The sequence below is a fragment of the Canis lupus genome, chromosome 21 (assembly GCF_011100685.1).
Source record: "Canis lupus familiaris isolate Mischka breed German Shepherd chromosome 21, alternate assembly UU_Cfam_GSD_1.0, whole genome shotgun sequence".
NCBI classification, from domain to species: domain Eukaryota; kingdom Metazoa; phylum Chordata; class Mammalia; order Carnivora; family Canidae; genus Canis; species Canis lupus.
This window is the reverse complement of record NC_049242.1, coordinates 13,316,266-13,333,054: the sequence shown is the minus strand read 5'-3', so window position 1 is coordinate 13,333,054 and position 16,789 is coordinate 13,316,266. Positions and strand designations below refer to the sequence as shown.

General features: G+C 35.1%; 1 protein-coding gene across 4 annotated transcripts in view; it reads left to right on the top strand.

Annotated features, from left to right (window-relative positions):
• Nucleotides 1–16,789, top strand: part of HIKESHI (heat shock protein nuclear import factor hikeshi) — a 39,517-nt gene that overhangs the window by 14,173 nt on the left and 8,555 nt on the right. The gene's annotated exons all lie outside the window — the stretch shown is intronic.

Sequence of the window (16,789 nt, the reverse complement as noted above, 5' to 3'; positions counted from 1 at the left end):
ACATACTGATTTGACAATTCTACACACTACTCACCATGATAAGTGCAGTCCCCGTCTGTCACCATAATGTTAGTTACTACAACAGTAGTGACTATATTCCCTATGATGTATTTTTTCATCTGGAAACTTCTTATGGAAGTTAACCCAAGTATCTATCAATAGATAAAGATATATGTATGTACACACCCACAATAGAATAATAGCTATAAAAAAGAATGAGATCTTGCCATTTACGACAACATGGGTGAACCTAGAGGGTATCCTGCTAAGTGAAGTAAGTCAGATTGAGAAAGACAAATACCATGATTTCACTAATATGTGGAATCTTAAAAAAATGCACAACTGAATGAACAAAATGGATTCTTAAATATAGAGAACAAACGTGGTTACAAGAGATGAGGTGGATGGAGGGATGTGTAAAATGGATAAAGGGTATTAAGAGATACATACTTCCAGTTATAAAATAGATAGGTTACAGAGATGAAAAGTACAGGATAGGGAATCGATGGTCAGTAATTCTATACCATGATTCTTAAGTTGTCTTTCTACATTGTGAAAGCTTGGGAAATATACCAGAAATTGCTTTAGGCATTTCAATTAAATAAATTACAGAAAAGTACGTGCTTGTATAGTTTAAACTTTGTTGTATATCCCATTCCTCAACTAATTATTGAAAATCTACTTCACTCTTAGCACATATGTGTCAAGTTGATGACTGTTCTGTTAGGTTCAGTGTGTGTGTGTCTGTGTGTGTGTGTGAATGTGTGAATATTAAAATCACTCCAAGATGGTATTCAAAGGACACAGATTAGTAAACAGTTAATTTAAAATGGCTTTGTGAAAGATTAGTGTGCAATATGTATTTGAAGTATGTGAGTAGGTTTGGATGGGATGGCAGTGAGAGGATGAGAATTACACTTGGAAATGATCAGTCATAAAGGTAGTAATATGGATAGCATCTCCAAATGACTGAGGAGGCAGACTTTTAAGTATGGCATGGTAAGCTCTTATTTGAGAGGTACGAGGGGTAAGGTTTTAAAGGTAAAGTGAAGCTGTTGTGTGATGGTCAAGCTATATGGGGTTTAAATTTTTCTAGTAGACAAGTTTTTGAGCAAAAGAATGATAGTATGAAGTTGATGTTCTAGGAAAATTATTGTCCAGAATGGCTTGGAGAATCTGTTGAGATTAGAGCCAGAGAAACCAGTTAGATTTTATAATGTTTGAAGGGTGAAGAAAAGGATAACATATATTGAATATCTCCTTGTGCAGTTCATTGTACTAGGCTTTAACGTGTATAAGTAGTTAATACACATGAAAGACTAGAAGGGGATGTTAGGATGTCTGGTTTTTAAGAGGCTGGATTTTAGAGAATTTACAATATTTTGCTAAGAGAAGAGAGTCTGTTAACTTTTAGGTATTATGTATAAATCAACCTCTTTGAAACCATTGAATGCTGTATGGCAATACCATCATTTGTTTAACTAATTCCCATTGACGGAAATTTGGGTTATTTCCATTGTTTTAAATTGTTTTACTACCAATGCTACAATAAAAATTCTTACACATATCTTTGTACGTATTTTCTAGCACTGTATTTCTGTAGAAGAAACTCCTAGAAGTGGAACTGAATTCCTGGAATAAAATGGCCTTTAAAACAAATGGTATAGGAGGCCTGGAGAAAGGGTACTGAATGTGGATAATGGATCATGATTTTCATGGCAATTTTTAGAAAGTCATAATAAAGGTACAGTGTACTTGGTACTACATAAAACAACTAGTAGAACATATCCTTGCCAAGTATAATAACAGAGTAAGCCATGGGATGTTAGAATGGAAGGCCCTAAAAATAATTTAATCTGGGGCATCTCGGTGGCTCAGTTAAACATTTGACTCTTGATCTCAGCTCAGATCTTGATCTCAGGGTCATGAGTTCAAGCCCTGCATTGGGCTCCATGCCCAATTTTTTTTTACCTAAAAAAAAAAAAAAAATTACTCCTTAATTTTACTGTTGAGAGTCTTGAGATTTAGAAATTTTTACAGTGTTTCTAAAATAGAGCAGGAATTAGTATCTAGATTCTCAGATTCTTAGTTCACTATTCTAAGCATAGTCTTTTCTCCTCCTAAAGTAAACTTAAGGAGAAAAATACATTCAAATTTCCATTGTCTTATATATACGTATAGTTCATATGCCTGTAACTACTGTGTTCTGCCATTTTTGCTTAGTAATACTTCATAGGGGTTATGGATTTTTGATATGTTCTAAAAGTATTAAGTGTTTAGTTTTTCCTTCTTTTCCCTCCTTTTTTCCCTATTAACCCATAAAGTTAGAAACTTCCCATAAAGTGAGAAACACATTCTGATCTTCAAATGGGCTGGACTGGTAATAGAAAATGAGATTTTTATGTTTATTTAAAGCAATAAGGTGACATGAGTTAAAAAAGGCTCTCAGAAATACCGGTATAGGGGCACCTAGGTGGCTAGTTGGTTAAATGTCTGGCTTTGGCTCAGGTCATGATCCCAGTGTCCTGGGATCAAGGCCTGCATTGGGCTCCCTGCTCCTCTCTCCCTCCTGCTTGTATGTGCACGCTCTCTCTTAAATAAATAAATAAAATCTTAAAAAAAAAAAAAAAAAAACTGATGTAGAGAGGTATGGTTCTTTTTTTTAAACTTGTTTTATTTTTTTAATTAAATTTTTTTTAAAGATTTTATTTATTCATGAGAAACAGAGAGAGGCAGAGACATAGGCAGAGGGAGAAGCAGGCTCCCCATGGGGATCCCGATGTGGGACTCGATCCCAGGACCCCAGGACCATGACCTGAGCCAAAGGCAGATGCTCAACCACTGAGCCACCAGGTGCCCCTAACTTGTTTAAAATAATAGCATAGTATTACATTTTGATGATAAGTTATGATTTGATTACTTACTCTTTGTTGGACATTTTGGCTTTTTATTTTTTTCCACAAGTCTCTGAACATCCTGTAAATTATCAGTTGTTTTATTGCTAGTATATGGAAGTACAACTGAATTTTTAAAAAGACTTTATTTTTTTGGAGGGAGTTTTAGGTTTACAACAAAATTGAGAGGAAGGTACACAGATTTCCCATATACCCCTATCCCACACCAGGCATAGCCTCCTTTCATTATCAACATCATTCACCAGAATGGTTATGGTTTTGTTTTGTTTTGTTTTTTAACCAAGGATGAACCTACATTATAATCACTCAGACACATCGTAGTCACTCAAGGTGCAGTTTACTTTAGGGTTCGCTCTTGGTGTTATACTTTCTGTGAGTTTGGATAAGTATTTAATGACATATCTATAGTTGTACCATAACACAGTATTTTCACTGCCCTAAAAATCTATTTATTCACCCCTCCCCCCCCACACACACTCCCCCTAACCTCCAATCTGAGCAGCCACTGAATTTTTATTGTTTCTCTGATTTTACCTTTTCCTCAGTGTCATGTAGTTGGCATGATATGTATGAAAGCCTTTTCAGATGGCTTCTTTGACTTGATAGCTCATTTCTTTGTAGTGCTGAATGATGTTCCATTGTCTGGATATACCACAGCTTATCTATTTACCTACTGAGGGACATCTTGGTGTTTTCAATTTCTGACAGTTATGGATAAAGCTACTTTAAAACATCCATGTGTAGACTTTTGTGTGCACTGAAGTTTCCATCTCTTTTGTGTAAATACCAAGGAGTGTGATTGCTAGATCCTATGGTAAGAATATGTTTAGTTTTGTAAGAAACTGCTGAACTGTGTTCCAAAGTGGCAGTGTGTATTTGTATTCCCACCAACAAGGAATGAGTTTGTGTTGCTCTTCATACTCAACAGCATTTCAGGTTATCACACAACTGAATTTTGTATATTACTTTGTATCCCGAAAGATGAAGGAAAGGGTAACATATTGACTGTCTTACTAAACTCCATTATTCTAATAACTGCCCAGGATTTCCTAAATAGGTGATCATAATGTCTTTGAAAAAGACTATTTCTTTCCTTCCAATTTCATATTTCTTTTATTGCCTTACTACATTGCCCAGGCCTTCAAGCACCATGGTGAATACAGCTATTAAGGAGTGCAGTGAGATTGGAAAAGAAATAAAAGACAGGGATCCCTGGGTGGCGCAGCGGTTTGGCGCCTGCCTTTGGCCCAGGGCGCGATCCTGGAGACCCGGGATCGAATCCCACATCGGGCTCCCGGTGCATGGAGCCTGCTTCTCCCTCTGCCTGTGTCTCTGCCTCTCTCTCTCTCACTGTGTGCCTATCATAAATAAATAAAAAAAAATTAAAAAAAAAAAAAAAAGAAATAAAAGACATAACAATTGTTCTCTCTTTCTCTGTTTTATTAGTGTATAAGATTGATGAATTGGCCTTTTTGTCTATATAAAACGCCCTTTACCTCTGGTAATGCTACTGTCTTGAAGTCTACTTTGTTTAAAATTTATTTATTTATTTTTTGTTTAAAATTTATATAGCTTTTCTGGCTTTTTCATGGTTAGCGTTCACATGCTATATTTTTTCTACATTTTTACTTTTTGACATAAATCTGTGTGTTGTAAAGCTTTGTTGTAAAGAGTTTATATATATAGTTAGGTACTGCTTTTTTTTATTTTTTTTTTTTTAGGTGCTGCTTTTTAAAAAGTGTTCTTACATCCTCCGTTTTTAAAATAAGATGCTTAGTCCATTAATATTTAATGTTATAGATATGTTAGATTTATTTTTTTTTAAAGGTTTTATTTATTTATTCATGAGAGACACAGAGAGAGAGAGGCAGAGACACACAGGCAGAGGGAGAAGCAGGCTCCATGCAGGGAGCCTGACATGGGACTCAATCCCGGGTCTCCAGGATCAGGCCCTAGACTGAAGGTGGCACTAAACCACTGAGCCACCCGGGCTGCCCGATATGTTAGATTTAAATTTTTACCTTGCTCTTTGGGTTGTTTGTTTTTTTTTTAAACCTCTTTTGGATTTTTTTTTTTTAATTCATGTTTCTTCTCTCTCTCTCTCTTTTTTTTTTTTTTGCAAAGATGTATTAGTTTTTTTTTTTTTTTTAAGATTTTATTCATTCATGAGAGACACAGAGAAAGAGGCAGAGACATAAACAGAGGGGGAAACAGGCTCCCTGAATCTTGCTATTTTTATAGGGCCTCCAGTTTTCCTTGTTAAATTGGTCTAATTAATGAAATTTCTGAATGTAATGACAAAAATCACATTTTGGTGATTTTTTTTAATGATTTTATTTATTTGTTGGGAGTGGGGTAGGTAGGGACAGAGGGAGGGAATATCCAAGGAGACTCTCACTGAGTGCAGAGTCTAGTTGGGAGTTTGATCCCATGACCCACAAGATCAGGACCTGAGCCCAAGTCAGATACTTCGCTGACTGAACTACCCAGGTGGCCTTTGGTGATTTATTTTGAATTAAAGATGTTTATCTCCCATTTTTATCATCTTCATACCACAGTTCAACATTGCAGCTCTTAATAGCATGCGAGTCAGATCTGGATAATTGGAAGTCCAAAGGTCTATTGTAAATACTCTGTATTTTCCCCAGAGTTTAGAATTTTCACATGTTTGAGAGTTGAATAGCAGAGGCAAACAGGATTATTTACTCACCTTTGCCTTCACTAATCTGGTTAAGAGAAGCATTTCATGATCAAGTCTGGTTGCGTTGGGAATTTTTTTCTCCCCCCCCTCCAAATTTTATTTAAATTCAAGTTAGTTAACATATAGTATAATATTGAGAATTTTTTCCAGTGGACTGCATCTTTAATTTTCTCAATGAGGTCTTTTGGGTGATAGTCTGTTTTTATTTTTTTGATGTGTGTCCATTTCATTGGAAACTCTACTTTCCACATCCTTTCTGTATTAATACTGTCAGATTGCACAGGCTTTTTGAAATTTTTTTTAAATTGTCTTAACCTGGTTCTGAGAGTATTATTTAGCCTCAGCAGGATCGTTAAACTGTAAGATGACTAAGAAAAATCACCATTCATGTAGTAGGTAACTAAGTGCTCATGTCCATTGATAATAACTTAAACATCTATTAAAACCTATTACAAGTGTGAATAATGAGATGCCATATAATGTTAACTTTAAGAAGTTTTGGTTCACAATATATAAGGAACATGAGTACAGTATCTTTTAAATAAAGGTTAAAATTTTGATTCTGAATTTAGAAGTTGGAAGCAGTTTCTCTTCCCAAAAATATGTAACTGAAAGAATTTATATTATGCACATTTATGCATACTTATATGCATGTCTGTCAAAGGTAAATATTTATGGAGTTCTTATACTATTTGAAGAGTTTGTTTAAGCCACATCCACATACTCTCATACATACAGAGTTCAACTTAAACCTTCCTTTTCTCTGTAGGTTAACTATTTGTAAAGTGTTTCACGAGACAATGAGGAAATGGTTCAATGCCTCAGTCAGGGAGAATTCCAGTGACATCTGCAGTGGAGAATTATATGGAGAATGGGAAACAGAAGAGGCCAAGATTGGAAGAGCAGGTGGGGGAGTAGGACATTAGGTCAGATGTAATAAAAACTTATGTGGAACTTTACAAGTATTTTTTATTGTGTCTGTAGTACTTTAACATGTGATTGTACTTAATAGAAGAATAAGAAATAGTTGTTCTGTTCACCTGTGGTATAAAGAAGAGGGATCATATATTTATCTGAATAAAATAGAGTACTGAATGTAGTAGAGCTTTGTAGAATACTTTTGTTATGAGAAAAGGTAATATTTTAAGGTTTTAGGCCTTCAGAGTAAATCGGGTACCTTATGGTGGGGTTTTTACCTTTCCTTTTTTGATCCTGGCCCTACTGTGAGGTAGTGTTTAGAATGAAATTCTAAAAGTATCCCCAGTCTGATATTTAAAATTCTTTTTTGCATCAGGGATTTAAAGCAACTTTATTTTGTAATAATTTTATTTACTTATTTAGAAATAATTTTAAAATCAGAGAAAAATGACAAAAATAGTATGAAGTATTTCTTACATTGTCCCACATTCTTTAATTTTACTACATTTTATTTATCATTCTCTAGAAATCTATATATGTGCATATGTGTGTGTATATATGTATTTTTTCCCCTGAAACTTTGAGAATAAGTTGCAGACATTGCTCCTTTACTCCTAAATACATCAGAATGTGTTTCCTAATACAAAAATATATATTATATATATTTTATATAATCATAGTATAATTATCAAATTCAGCAAACTCCGCATTAATACAATATTCTTGTCTCATATACAGTATACATTAAAGTTTTGCCAATTTTCTTAATAATGCCTTTAGTAACAGGCATTATTCCCTCCACCTAGGATTCATTTAGGATTGTACATTACATTTAATTGTCTTTAGTCTTTAATCTGGCACAGTTGCTCAGCGTTTGTCTATTATGACAGTGACATTAAAAATAACCGTGAAAAAAGGCTTAGCACCCAAGAGGAATTTTTAAGAAATGTTAAAATTAGAGTTTATTATAAATCATCATTTGAATTTCTTTATAATTCTGCTCTTTTCTTTTTGGGCTTGCTGCCATATTTTAATGTCATCACTTTGGCTTTCTCTGCACATGACATATATAGTCTCCTTCTAATTTCATTTAACTCAGTTGCCGGGAGAAACTTTTAAATTTATTCTAGTTTTTGTTTTAAAACTGGGTTGAGCTTGTCAAGGGGATTAGGAAGGACAAAAGAGTTCAAGATACTACTCATAAGTCTATTCACGTGAAACAGAACTAGTGAGCCAGAATGGGAGGGAACCTTTTACTGCCTGACATTTCTTGACTTGCTTTCTTAAATGGCTTATTGTGAAACACAAAATCAGTGAAGAGTTCATATCATGGAATCTGGTATAAACAGGTAGGATAATGAACTATAATGAGCATCAGCTTTAGAGCTTGATAGACCTATTTTGAATCCCAGTTACTAGTGTGTTGTGTTGACCAAATTGTCTCACCTTAGAGGGGATTTCAGGTAAAATGGACTTAATAATACCTACAGTGCAAGTGTTTTTGCAAGTATTAGAGATAACAAATGTAGAATGTATAAAAGTGTCTGGCATATAGTTGGTACTCAAGGAATAGTTAGTATGTTTTTATAAAATTTAGAAAGACAGATCTAGGAAAGATCTTAACAAAATGAAGCCTATTCAGAAAGGTTAAGTAACTGTTACTGTCCTCATTAGAATGTAAGCTCCTTGAGAGTAGGGACTATTTGTATCTTTTACTATCTGTTCTTTAGAATGTATAGAGCACAGTAATGAACTTCAGATACTTGGTAAATATTGCTTAAATACATTTAGACATTCAAATTCAAGAGGTTTTATAATGTCAGATACATTATCATTTTTATCTAGTTTAAAATATTTATTGTTGATAAACCTTTGTTAGTCACATTGCTCTTGAACTATGCATGGGTGAAAAATGTATTCAGGCTTGTCAGGCTATCAATAGAAATGAGGTTTTAGAAATATATATTTTAGAAATATATATTTGATTTCTAATTATATTCAATACCAAGAAGGCTTTTACAGGCATAATTAAGCTGCTTTATGTAGCTCTTTAGCATATGTCATGTTCAAATGCCACTTCATAGTGAATTACTTATTCTTGGCATAAATATTTTCTTTAGTCATATCTGTTGCCATGTACATATACGGTATCTTCACCAGTGGACTTGTAGTTTTTCAGTTTCTTTTTAGGGGCATTTATAACTCTTAGAAAGATTGACACTTTGTGAGTTTTATTCTTTTGTAGAAATCTTCTAAAGAATAGAGAGAACATTTTCTTACGTATTTTTAAAAGTCATTCTGTCTTGCAATTACCATTATAGGTCTACCGGACCATCTTACAAATCTAAGATGTATTTGGTGATACTGGTAATCTTATTTTTCCTATATCATGAAATATTTTACTATTTAATCTAAGGAATTATTTCATCATTACTCATCAGTTGCTCTCAACTATGCCAAAAAAAAGGGCTGAAATAATAAGAAAGTGGAAGAATGATGGAATTAATTAGAGCAGAGGTTGGCAAACTTTTTAAGACTTTATTTATTGAGAGAGAGTGAGCATAAGCAGGGAGGGAGGGGCAGAGGAGAGAGAAAAGCAGACTCTCCGCTGAGCAGGGATCCTGAATGCAGAGCTCAATCCCAGGATCATGATTTAAGTCAAAGGCAGACGCTTACCCAGCTGAGCCACCTAGTTGCCTCTGGCAAATGTTTTTGAAAAGGGTAAGATAGTATATATTTTAAGCTTTGTGGGCTACATATGGTCTCTGTAGCATATTCTTCTTTAAATAACCTTTAAAAATGTAAAAACTATTCTTAGCTCACAGGTCTTATGAAATTAGGTTGTGGGGCCAAATTTGGCCTGTGCCCCTTAGTTTTACCATTACATTATCATAGAATCTTCATATTGCATTGTTTAAAAGATTATGTCATCTTTTAAGAAATGAGAAAGGAGACTGCAGACACCATTTTTATGGTCTGCTGTTTGCTTTTATTGAACAGAATTGGGAATTCATAATTTGTTATATTTTGTTCATAATTGCAAAGAGAAGAAAATTGACAGGAACAAGTTTCACCATTATTGTATGAATCAAAATGAATACAAGGAGACAAATAGCATGCTAGACTCTCATGATGATGATGAAGTTGATCATATAAGCAAAGTCTCAGACTGAATCTTCAGATGATGGTCTCTTAGGTGAATTTTCTCATACTAAAAGACTGATGATTGAACAGTGTATTTCTGAGGACCAAAAGAAAATATGGTATTCTTACCAATTTAGTCATTTAACAGAGAGGAATTAATCACAGTATTTAGTGACAAAATCTTGAACATGTAGTAAGATAATGTATCTGGTATTCTTCCATGTTTTTACTTTAAAATGGACTGGATACAGCTTGTAAGTGGACGTGGCTGAAAGTGGGTGTGTAAACAAAGGCAATTAGATGGCAATAGCTATAGAAATGAAACATTAATTGGATTGGTTATTCTAAATAATTTTATAAATATAAAAATGACAATGTTTTACAGACAACTGGGTGGGCTCAGACCATGATCCCGGGGTCCTGGGATCGAGTCCCACATTGGGGTCCCCACAAGGAGCCTCTTCTCCCTCTGCCCCTCTCTGTGTGTCTCTCATGAATAGAAAAATAGGATTGTAATAGCTAACTAACTAACTAACTGTTCTACAAATTATGATCAAAGAAGATACCTGTCCAAATTATGAGCCATTAAGTTTTCAAAATTTCAGTGTTTGAAGTGTTGAATTATGATAATGCAGTTGCTAGTAAAAGAACCCAAAGTATTGATAAGTTAGAGCTGTTAGAAGATTTTTTAAAAATCAGCAGTCATATTTATAAGATGGATATATTCCACATTTATTCACTAAAGTGAACAGTGGTATTCAGAGAAATGTGGCTCATTTTGGCATTTATTTTTATTTATTTATATTTATTTTTAAAGATTTTATTTATTCATGAGAGACACACAGAGAAAGAGACAGAGGCAGAGACACAGGCAGAGGGGGAAGCAGGCTCCATGCAGGGAGCCAGCCCAACGTGGGACTCTATCCAGGTCTCCAGGATCACGCCCTGGGCTGAAGGTGACACTAAACTGCTGAGCCACCCGGGCTGCCCCATTTTGGCTATTTATAGCTTAAAAACGTGGGAGATGTACAGTGAATATTTGGATTTGTTGTACCTCAGTACTTGCTAAAAATTTTAATAAAATTGGTTTTCACTATTTTTCTTCTTGTGAAATTTTTTTGTAAAATGACTTAAAATATATTTATTTTTAGAGAGTCTGTTAGACCCAAGCAGTAAATGATGATGACTGCTTTTTCTTGTGTACCAGCAGTAAAAGACTAGTTTCTTGTAGGATTTCTTCCTCTGAGGTGTGCCTTGTGTTAGGTTCTTGGGTTGCATTGAGGAAGGGCCCTTTGAGGAACACCTTTGAAAGATTTTCAGCTGCTTTTACACTAATAGAATGTTAATTGAAGAACTTATCTAATTTTTTTCCTTAAGACCAGGTCAGATGTTTTACTTTGTTTTTGTTTAATTTTTTGACAGTAAGGCTCAATGTAATTGATTTTTTTTTAACTTTTGCTGTCATGAATTCAGATCCAAAATTAAACACTAAGTTTGCATATTATGTTCCAGTGTTTCTTCCCAGTATTTTATGGTTACACACAAGAACGTTTGTATTTGAAGGTTATCACTACTCTGTCAAGCCCATTTTGGGAAGAGTGACTGAAAGAATGATTTTATTTTTTTATTTTATTTTTTTCTACTTTTTTATAATAAATTTATTTTTTATTGGTGTTCAATTTACCAACATACAGAATAACACCCAGTGCTCATCCCGTCAAGTGCCCCCCTCAGTGCCCATCACCCATTCATCCCCACCCCCTGCTCTCCTCCCCTTCCACCACCCCCAGTTCGTTTCCCAGAGTTAGGAGTGAAAGAATGATTTTAATTGCACAATGGATCTCTTTGAAAATATAAAGATTACTGAAGACTTTTGAGTCTCAAGTTGTCTTAGCCTCAGAGACCTTTAAAATGAAGTCAGAATATTTCTGTAGTCCCATCTCTTAGAATGGATCATAGCCAGTTTTATTTAATCATTTGCTAAGAGCTTCCATTTGATAAAGGAAGCTAGAGATGACAAGTCTTTCTGTTTGGGCAGTCACTCCCGGAGTAGTTAAAACTAAGTCACTTAAAGGTTGTATTGAACCTTTTTCCTGGATTGAGGTCATTGGAGCCTGTTATGCAGACAAATAGCAGTACATTTTCTGGACTTAGTGTAATTCTAGGTTTAAAACAATTAACATTTTGATAGAGTAAAGAACTTCACAAGTCCATCTCTCCATAGCCTGTCAGAATCTTTTTCAGGACTCTGGAAACTAACCAAAACTTTGTAGTAACCAGGGACGCATTTAATCAAGAAAACCACTGAATCTTGATAAGAACAGTGAGCTTTGTGGCATTTTAACTTATAGTGGACCCATCATCCCCTGTTCCTCAGCTCAGTGGTAGCCTTGAAAATATTAGCTCATGTTCTTGGTACTGGTGCCAGAGGGAGCAGAATGGACCTCAATCACAACAAATTGTAATTATAGTTGACACTTAAACAACATGGGGTTGAGGCACCAATCTCCTGTGCAGTAGAAAGTCTGCATGTAGCTTTTGATTCTCCAAAAACAGAACTACTAATAGCCTATAAGTTGATTGGACCACCTTACTGATAACATAAAAGTTATGTGCAACATGTATTTTGTATGTTATGTGTATTACATATACTGTATATGTAATAAGTTAGAGACAAAATAAGCTCGAGAAAAAAAATGGTATTAAGAAAATCATAAGGGGAGGGCAGCCTGGGTGGCTCAGCGGTTTAGTGCCACCTTCAGCCCAGGGCCTGATCCTGGGGACCCAGGATCGAGTCCCATGTCGGGCTCCCTGCATGGAGCCTGTTTCTCCCTCTGCCTGTGTCTCTGCCTCTCTCTCTTTCTCTCTCTCTCTCTGTGTGTGTCTCTCATTAATAAATAAAATCTTTTACAAAAATCATAAATATATTTACAATATTGTGCTGTAAAAAATATGTGTATAAGTGGACTCAGTTCAGACTTGTGTTGCTCAAGGGTCACCTGTATTTATTTTGGTTTGTCTGGTGGTTCCCTTGGAGATTAATTGAAGAGACTTTCCTTGGGACGCCTGCGTGGCTCAGTGGTTAAGCGTCTGCCTTCAGCTCAGGGCATGATCCTGGAGTCCTGGGATTGAGTCCCACATCGGGCTCCCTGCATGGAGCCTGCTTCTCCCTCTGCCCATGTCTCTGCCTCTCTCTCTCTCTCTCTCTGTCTCGTGAATAAATAAATAAAATATTTAAAAAAAGAAAAGACTTTCTTTTATCTTACTGAAGTGACAACCTTGGGAGTGTTTGTCAAAAATATTTACCTGCAAATGTATTTGTCACTGATGCCTGAGGCACTGACAACAATCAAGGCAAAAATAGACTGACTACAAAGCTTGGGAGGAAATGCTGGGAGTAAAATAGTTTGGGGAATAAAGGCTTTGAGTTCTTGGACCTGGGAATTTTTGGAAACCTCAAAGTTAATAGTTAATATACAGTTAGGGCTGTGCACATGCTCAGGAAAGAATTAAGAAGGTCCTAAGTTCCCACTTCTGGCAGACTTTGGGGCTCTCCATAAGCAGGAAGTGAAAGGTAAGGCAGAGTTGTAAACTGCCTTGCTAGTATTAAAGGGATGTCCCAACACACAGAACCTATCTGCAAAGACTGGGAGAATTTTTGGGTTCCAGGCTTTTAAGGAAATGCCTTTTCAAAAACTAGCTGATCACTAAGCTAATAGAAATGTCAGTGGTCACATGGGACAAAAAATACAGACTTTAAAGTATTGGTTCAGAAAAGTCATTAGGAAACAACAAATATTAACAACAGACTCTGAGGAGGGGGAGACATCTAATTTCTGGATTTGCTGCATTATAATATTTAGCATCCAGTTTTCAGCAAAAAGTTAGGAAACATGCAAAGAAACAAGAATGTAAGGCTCTTTCAGAGAATAAATGAACAGAAACTGTCCCCAGGAAACAACATTGGACTTACTGAGTGTTGAAGGAAACCAGGAAAATGATGCGGCATCAAATAGAAAATATTAATAGAGTGATTATCAAAAGGAATTGAATATAAGTGATAGAGCTGAAAGTACAGTAGCAAAGGAGTTCACTAGAGGGTTTCAGTAGATCTGAGTACTCTGAAGAAAGAATCTGCGAACTTGAGGAGAGATCAATTGAAATACCTAATTTGAAGAGCTGAAAGAAAAAAGAGGGGCACCTGAGTGGCTCAGTGGCTGAGCATCTGCCCTTTGCTCAGGTAGTGATCTCAGGATCCTGGGATTGAGTCCTGCATCAGGCTCCCTGCAGGGAGCCTGCTTCTCCTTCTGCCTATGTCAGTGGCTTTCTCTGTGTCTCTCATGAATAAATACAATCTTAAAAAAAAAGAAGAAAAATGAACAGTCTCTGAGATCCCATCAAGTATACCAACATATGCACAATAGGGGTCCTGGAAGGAGGACAGAGATGGGGTGGAAGGAATATATGAAGAAATAATGCCCTAAAATATTCTAAATTTTATGAAAAACATTACACAATTAAGTTTAGTAAACTTCATGTAGGATAAGCTCTATACCAAGACATATCCTAATCAAACTGTCAAAGATAAATTGGTAAGAGAAGCAACTCCTCACACAGGATTCTTAATATGATTAACAGCGGATTTCTTATCAGAAACAATGGAGTCCAAAGGCAGTGGGATGGTATAAAGCACTGAAAGAAAAACTGTCAATAATTCTCTATTGAAAGTATCCATCAGAAATGAAGGGTAGGAGTGCCTGGGTAGCTCAGTCAAACGTCTAACCCTTGATTTCAGCTGAGGTCATGATCTCAGGGTTGTGAGATCCAGCCTTGCATTCAGCTCCATACTCAGTGTAGAGTCTGCCTGAGATTCTCTTTCCCACTGCCCCTCCCTCCAACGTGCATACATGTTCTCTCAAAATTAAAAAAAAAAAAAAAATGGAGAAATGAAGACCTTCTTAGATAAACTGTGAGATCATTACTCAAAGACTCAGCCATAAGAGATTAAGAGCACTCTCCAGGCTGAAAAGAGAGGGCATGAGACAGTAATTTGAATTCACATGAAGGAAAAAAACACAGGTAAAACCTATGTAGTTAATCATAAAAATCAATATTGTTTTGTTTGTAACTCCTTTCCCCCCCCACCCCCTCACCATTTGATATAAAAGACAACTTCATAAAATGGAAATCATTAACCTATGTTATGGACATGCTATGTATAAAGAAGTAATTTATGACAACACATAGGGAGAGAAAGTACATAACAAAGTTTTTGTGTACTACTGAAATTATTGGCATGAATCCAAATTAGATTGTTGTAAATTAAGATGTTTATGGTAATCCTTCCTAGTGCAACCACTAAGGAGATAACAAAAAATATAGAGTTAAAAAAATGGTAAGAGAATTAAAATGGTACACTAGCAAGCATCTAGTTAACACAAAATTAAATTCTCCATTTAAAAGGCAGAGATTTGAGGAATGGAAAAAAAAGAAAAAACATGATCCAACTATTGATTGAAACACAAAGTGGTTTAAAGTACAGGATGAAAAAACGATACATGCAAACAGTAAAAGCTTAAGCTTAAATGGATGGACTAAAATCAGACTAAATAGATGTATGACAAAAAATATTAGAGGTAAAGACATTATAAGATGATAAGAGGGCCATTCAGAAAGATAATAGTTATAAACTTGTTTGCACCTAACAACAGAATCTCAAAATTCACAAAGCAAAATGTGGCAGAATCAAAGGGAGAAAGTAGTTCAACAACTGGAAACTTTAATACCCAACTTTCAGTAATGGATAGAATGTCTAGACAGAAGGTCATTGAGAAAATAGAAGACTTGAACACTGTAAACCACCAAGAGCTAATACACAGAACATTCTACCCAACAGCAGCAGAACAAGTTCTTCTCAAGTGCACAATAGAGCATTTTCTTGGATAGACCATATATTAGGCTACTGTAAAACAAGTTTCAATATATTCAAAGGCAGAAGTCATACAAAATATGTTCTCTGACCACAATGATAGAAATAACATCTGGAAAATTCATAAATATATGGAAATTTAGTAAAACAATTTAAATATACTAAAACTATCTTAAAGTAGTCATATTTAGTGAAAGGTGTATATATTTTTAAATCACAGAATACATTGTAAGTTTTTATTCATAGCTTAAAAACTTAAGGAGAGGTTTTTTTCTTTTCTTTTTTTTTAAGATTTTATTTATTCATGAGAGAGAGAGAGGCAGAGACACAGGCAGAGGGAGAAGCAAGCTCCATGCAGGGAGCCCGACGTGGGACTCAAACCCGGGTCTCCAGATCACATCCTGGGCTGAAGGCAGTACTAAACTGCTGAGCCACCTGGGCTGCCCAAGGAGAGTTTCGATATTTGTAATCAGTGTTCTAGTTATTAGGAATAATATGTTGCTCCAGATTTTTGTTCTTCAGTATTTGATTAAATATCTTAAAGTCCTATGAAAACAGCAGATAACCAAAAATCTATTGTATGATTTTTGTCAGACTAACTTTTTAATTGTCTTATGTGGGTTAAAAAAAATTGGCCTAAATTCTCCACATGTAAGTTAGATGGCACTTACAAGCTCAGGTGTATACTAAATGACACATTGAATTTTAAGGGGAAAAAGTTATTAAGTATTTTCTATGAATAAGCTTCTTTACTGCCTGTTTGATAACATCAAGTGACCTTGGGGTGATCCGTGACATTTAGTAAAATATGCTATGTCATTTATCAGTTATAATGGTAATTTAAGATCTTTCTATAGTGGAATAATGAGAAAATACTAAAACTAGTTTAAAAAATCTTAGAAAATATCCTTCCTTTGGAGTTAGCATTGATAATTTTTTAATGTGATTAATGCTTATTCATTTATTTTTCTCATTTTGTTACTTTCCATTTCTACCTAGCAGTAATTTTAATAAGTTTTAGAGAAGTCATAGCTGTTTTTCTGGTGGGAAAAATTTTAGTTTTCTTATTCTTTGTTAGTGTGTAAAAACGAGCCTTTTACATTTTTCTGAAAAGAGATAAACTATGTAACAACTTTTTAGTGCATGTAGATCGGAGGGTTTTCACATATTTACAAAGGAATA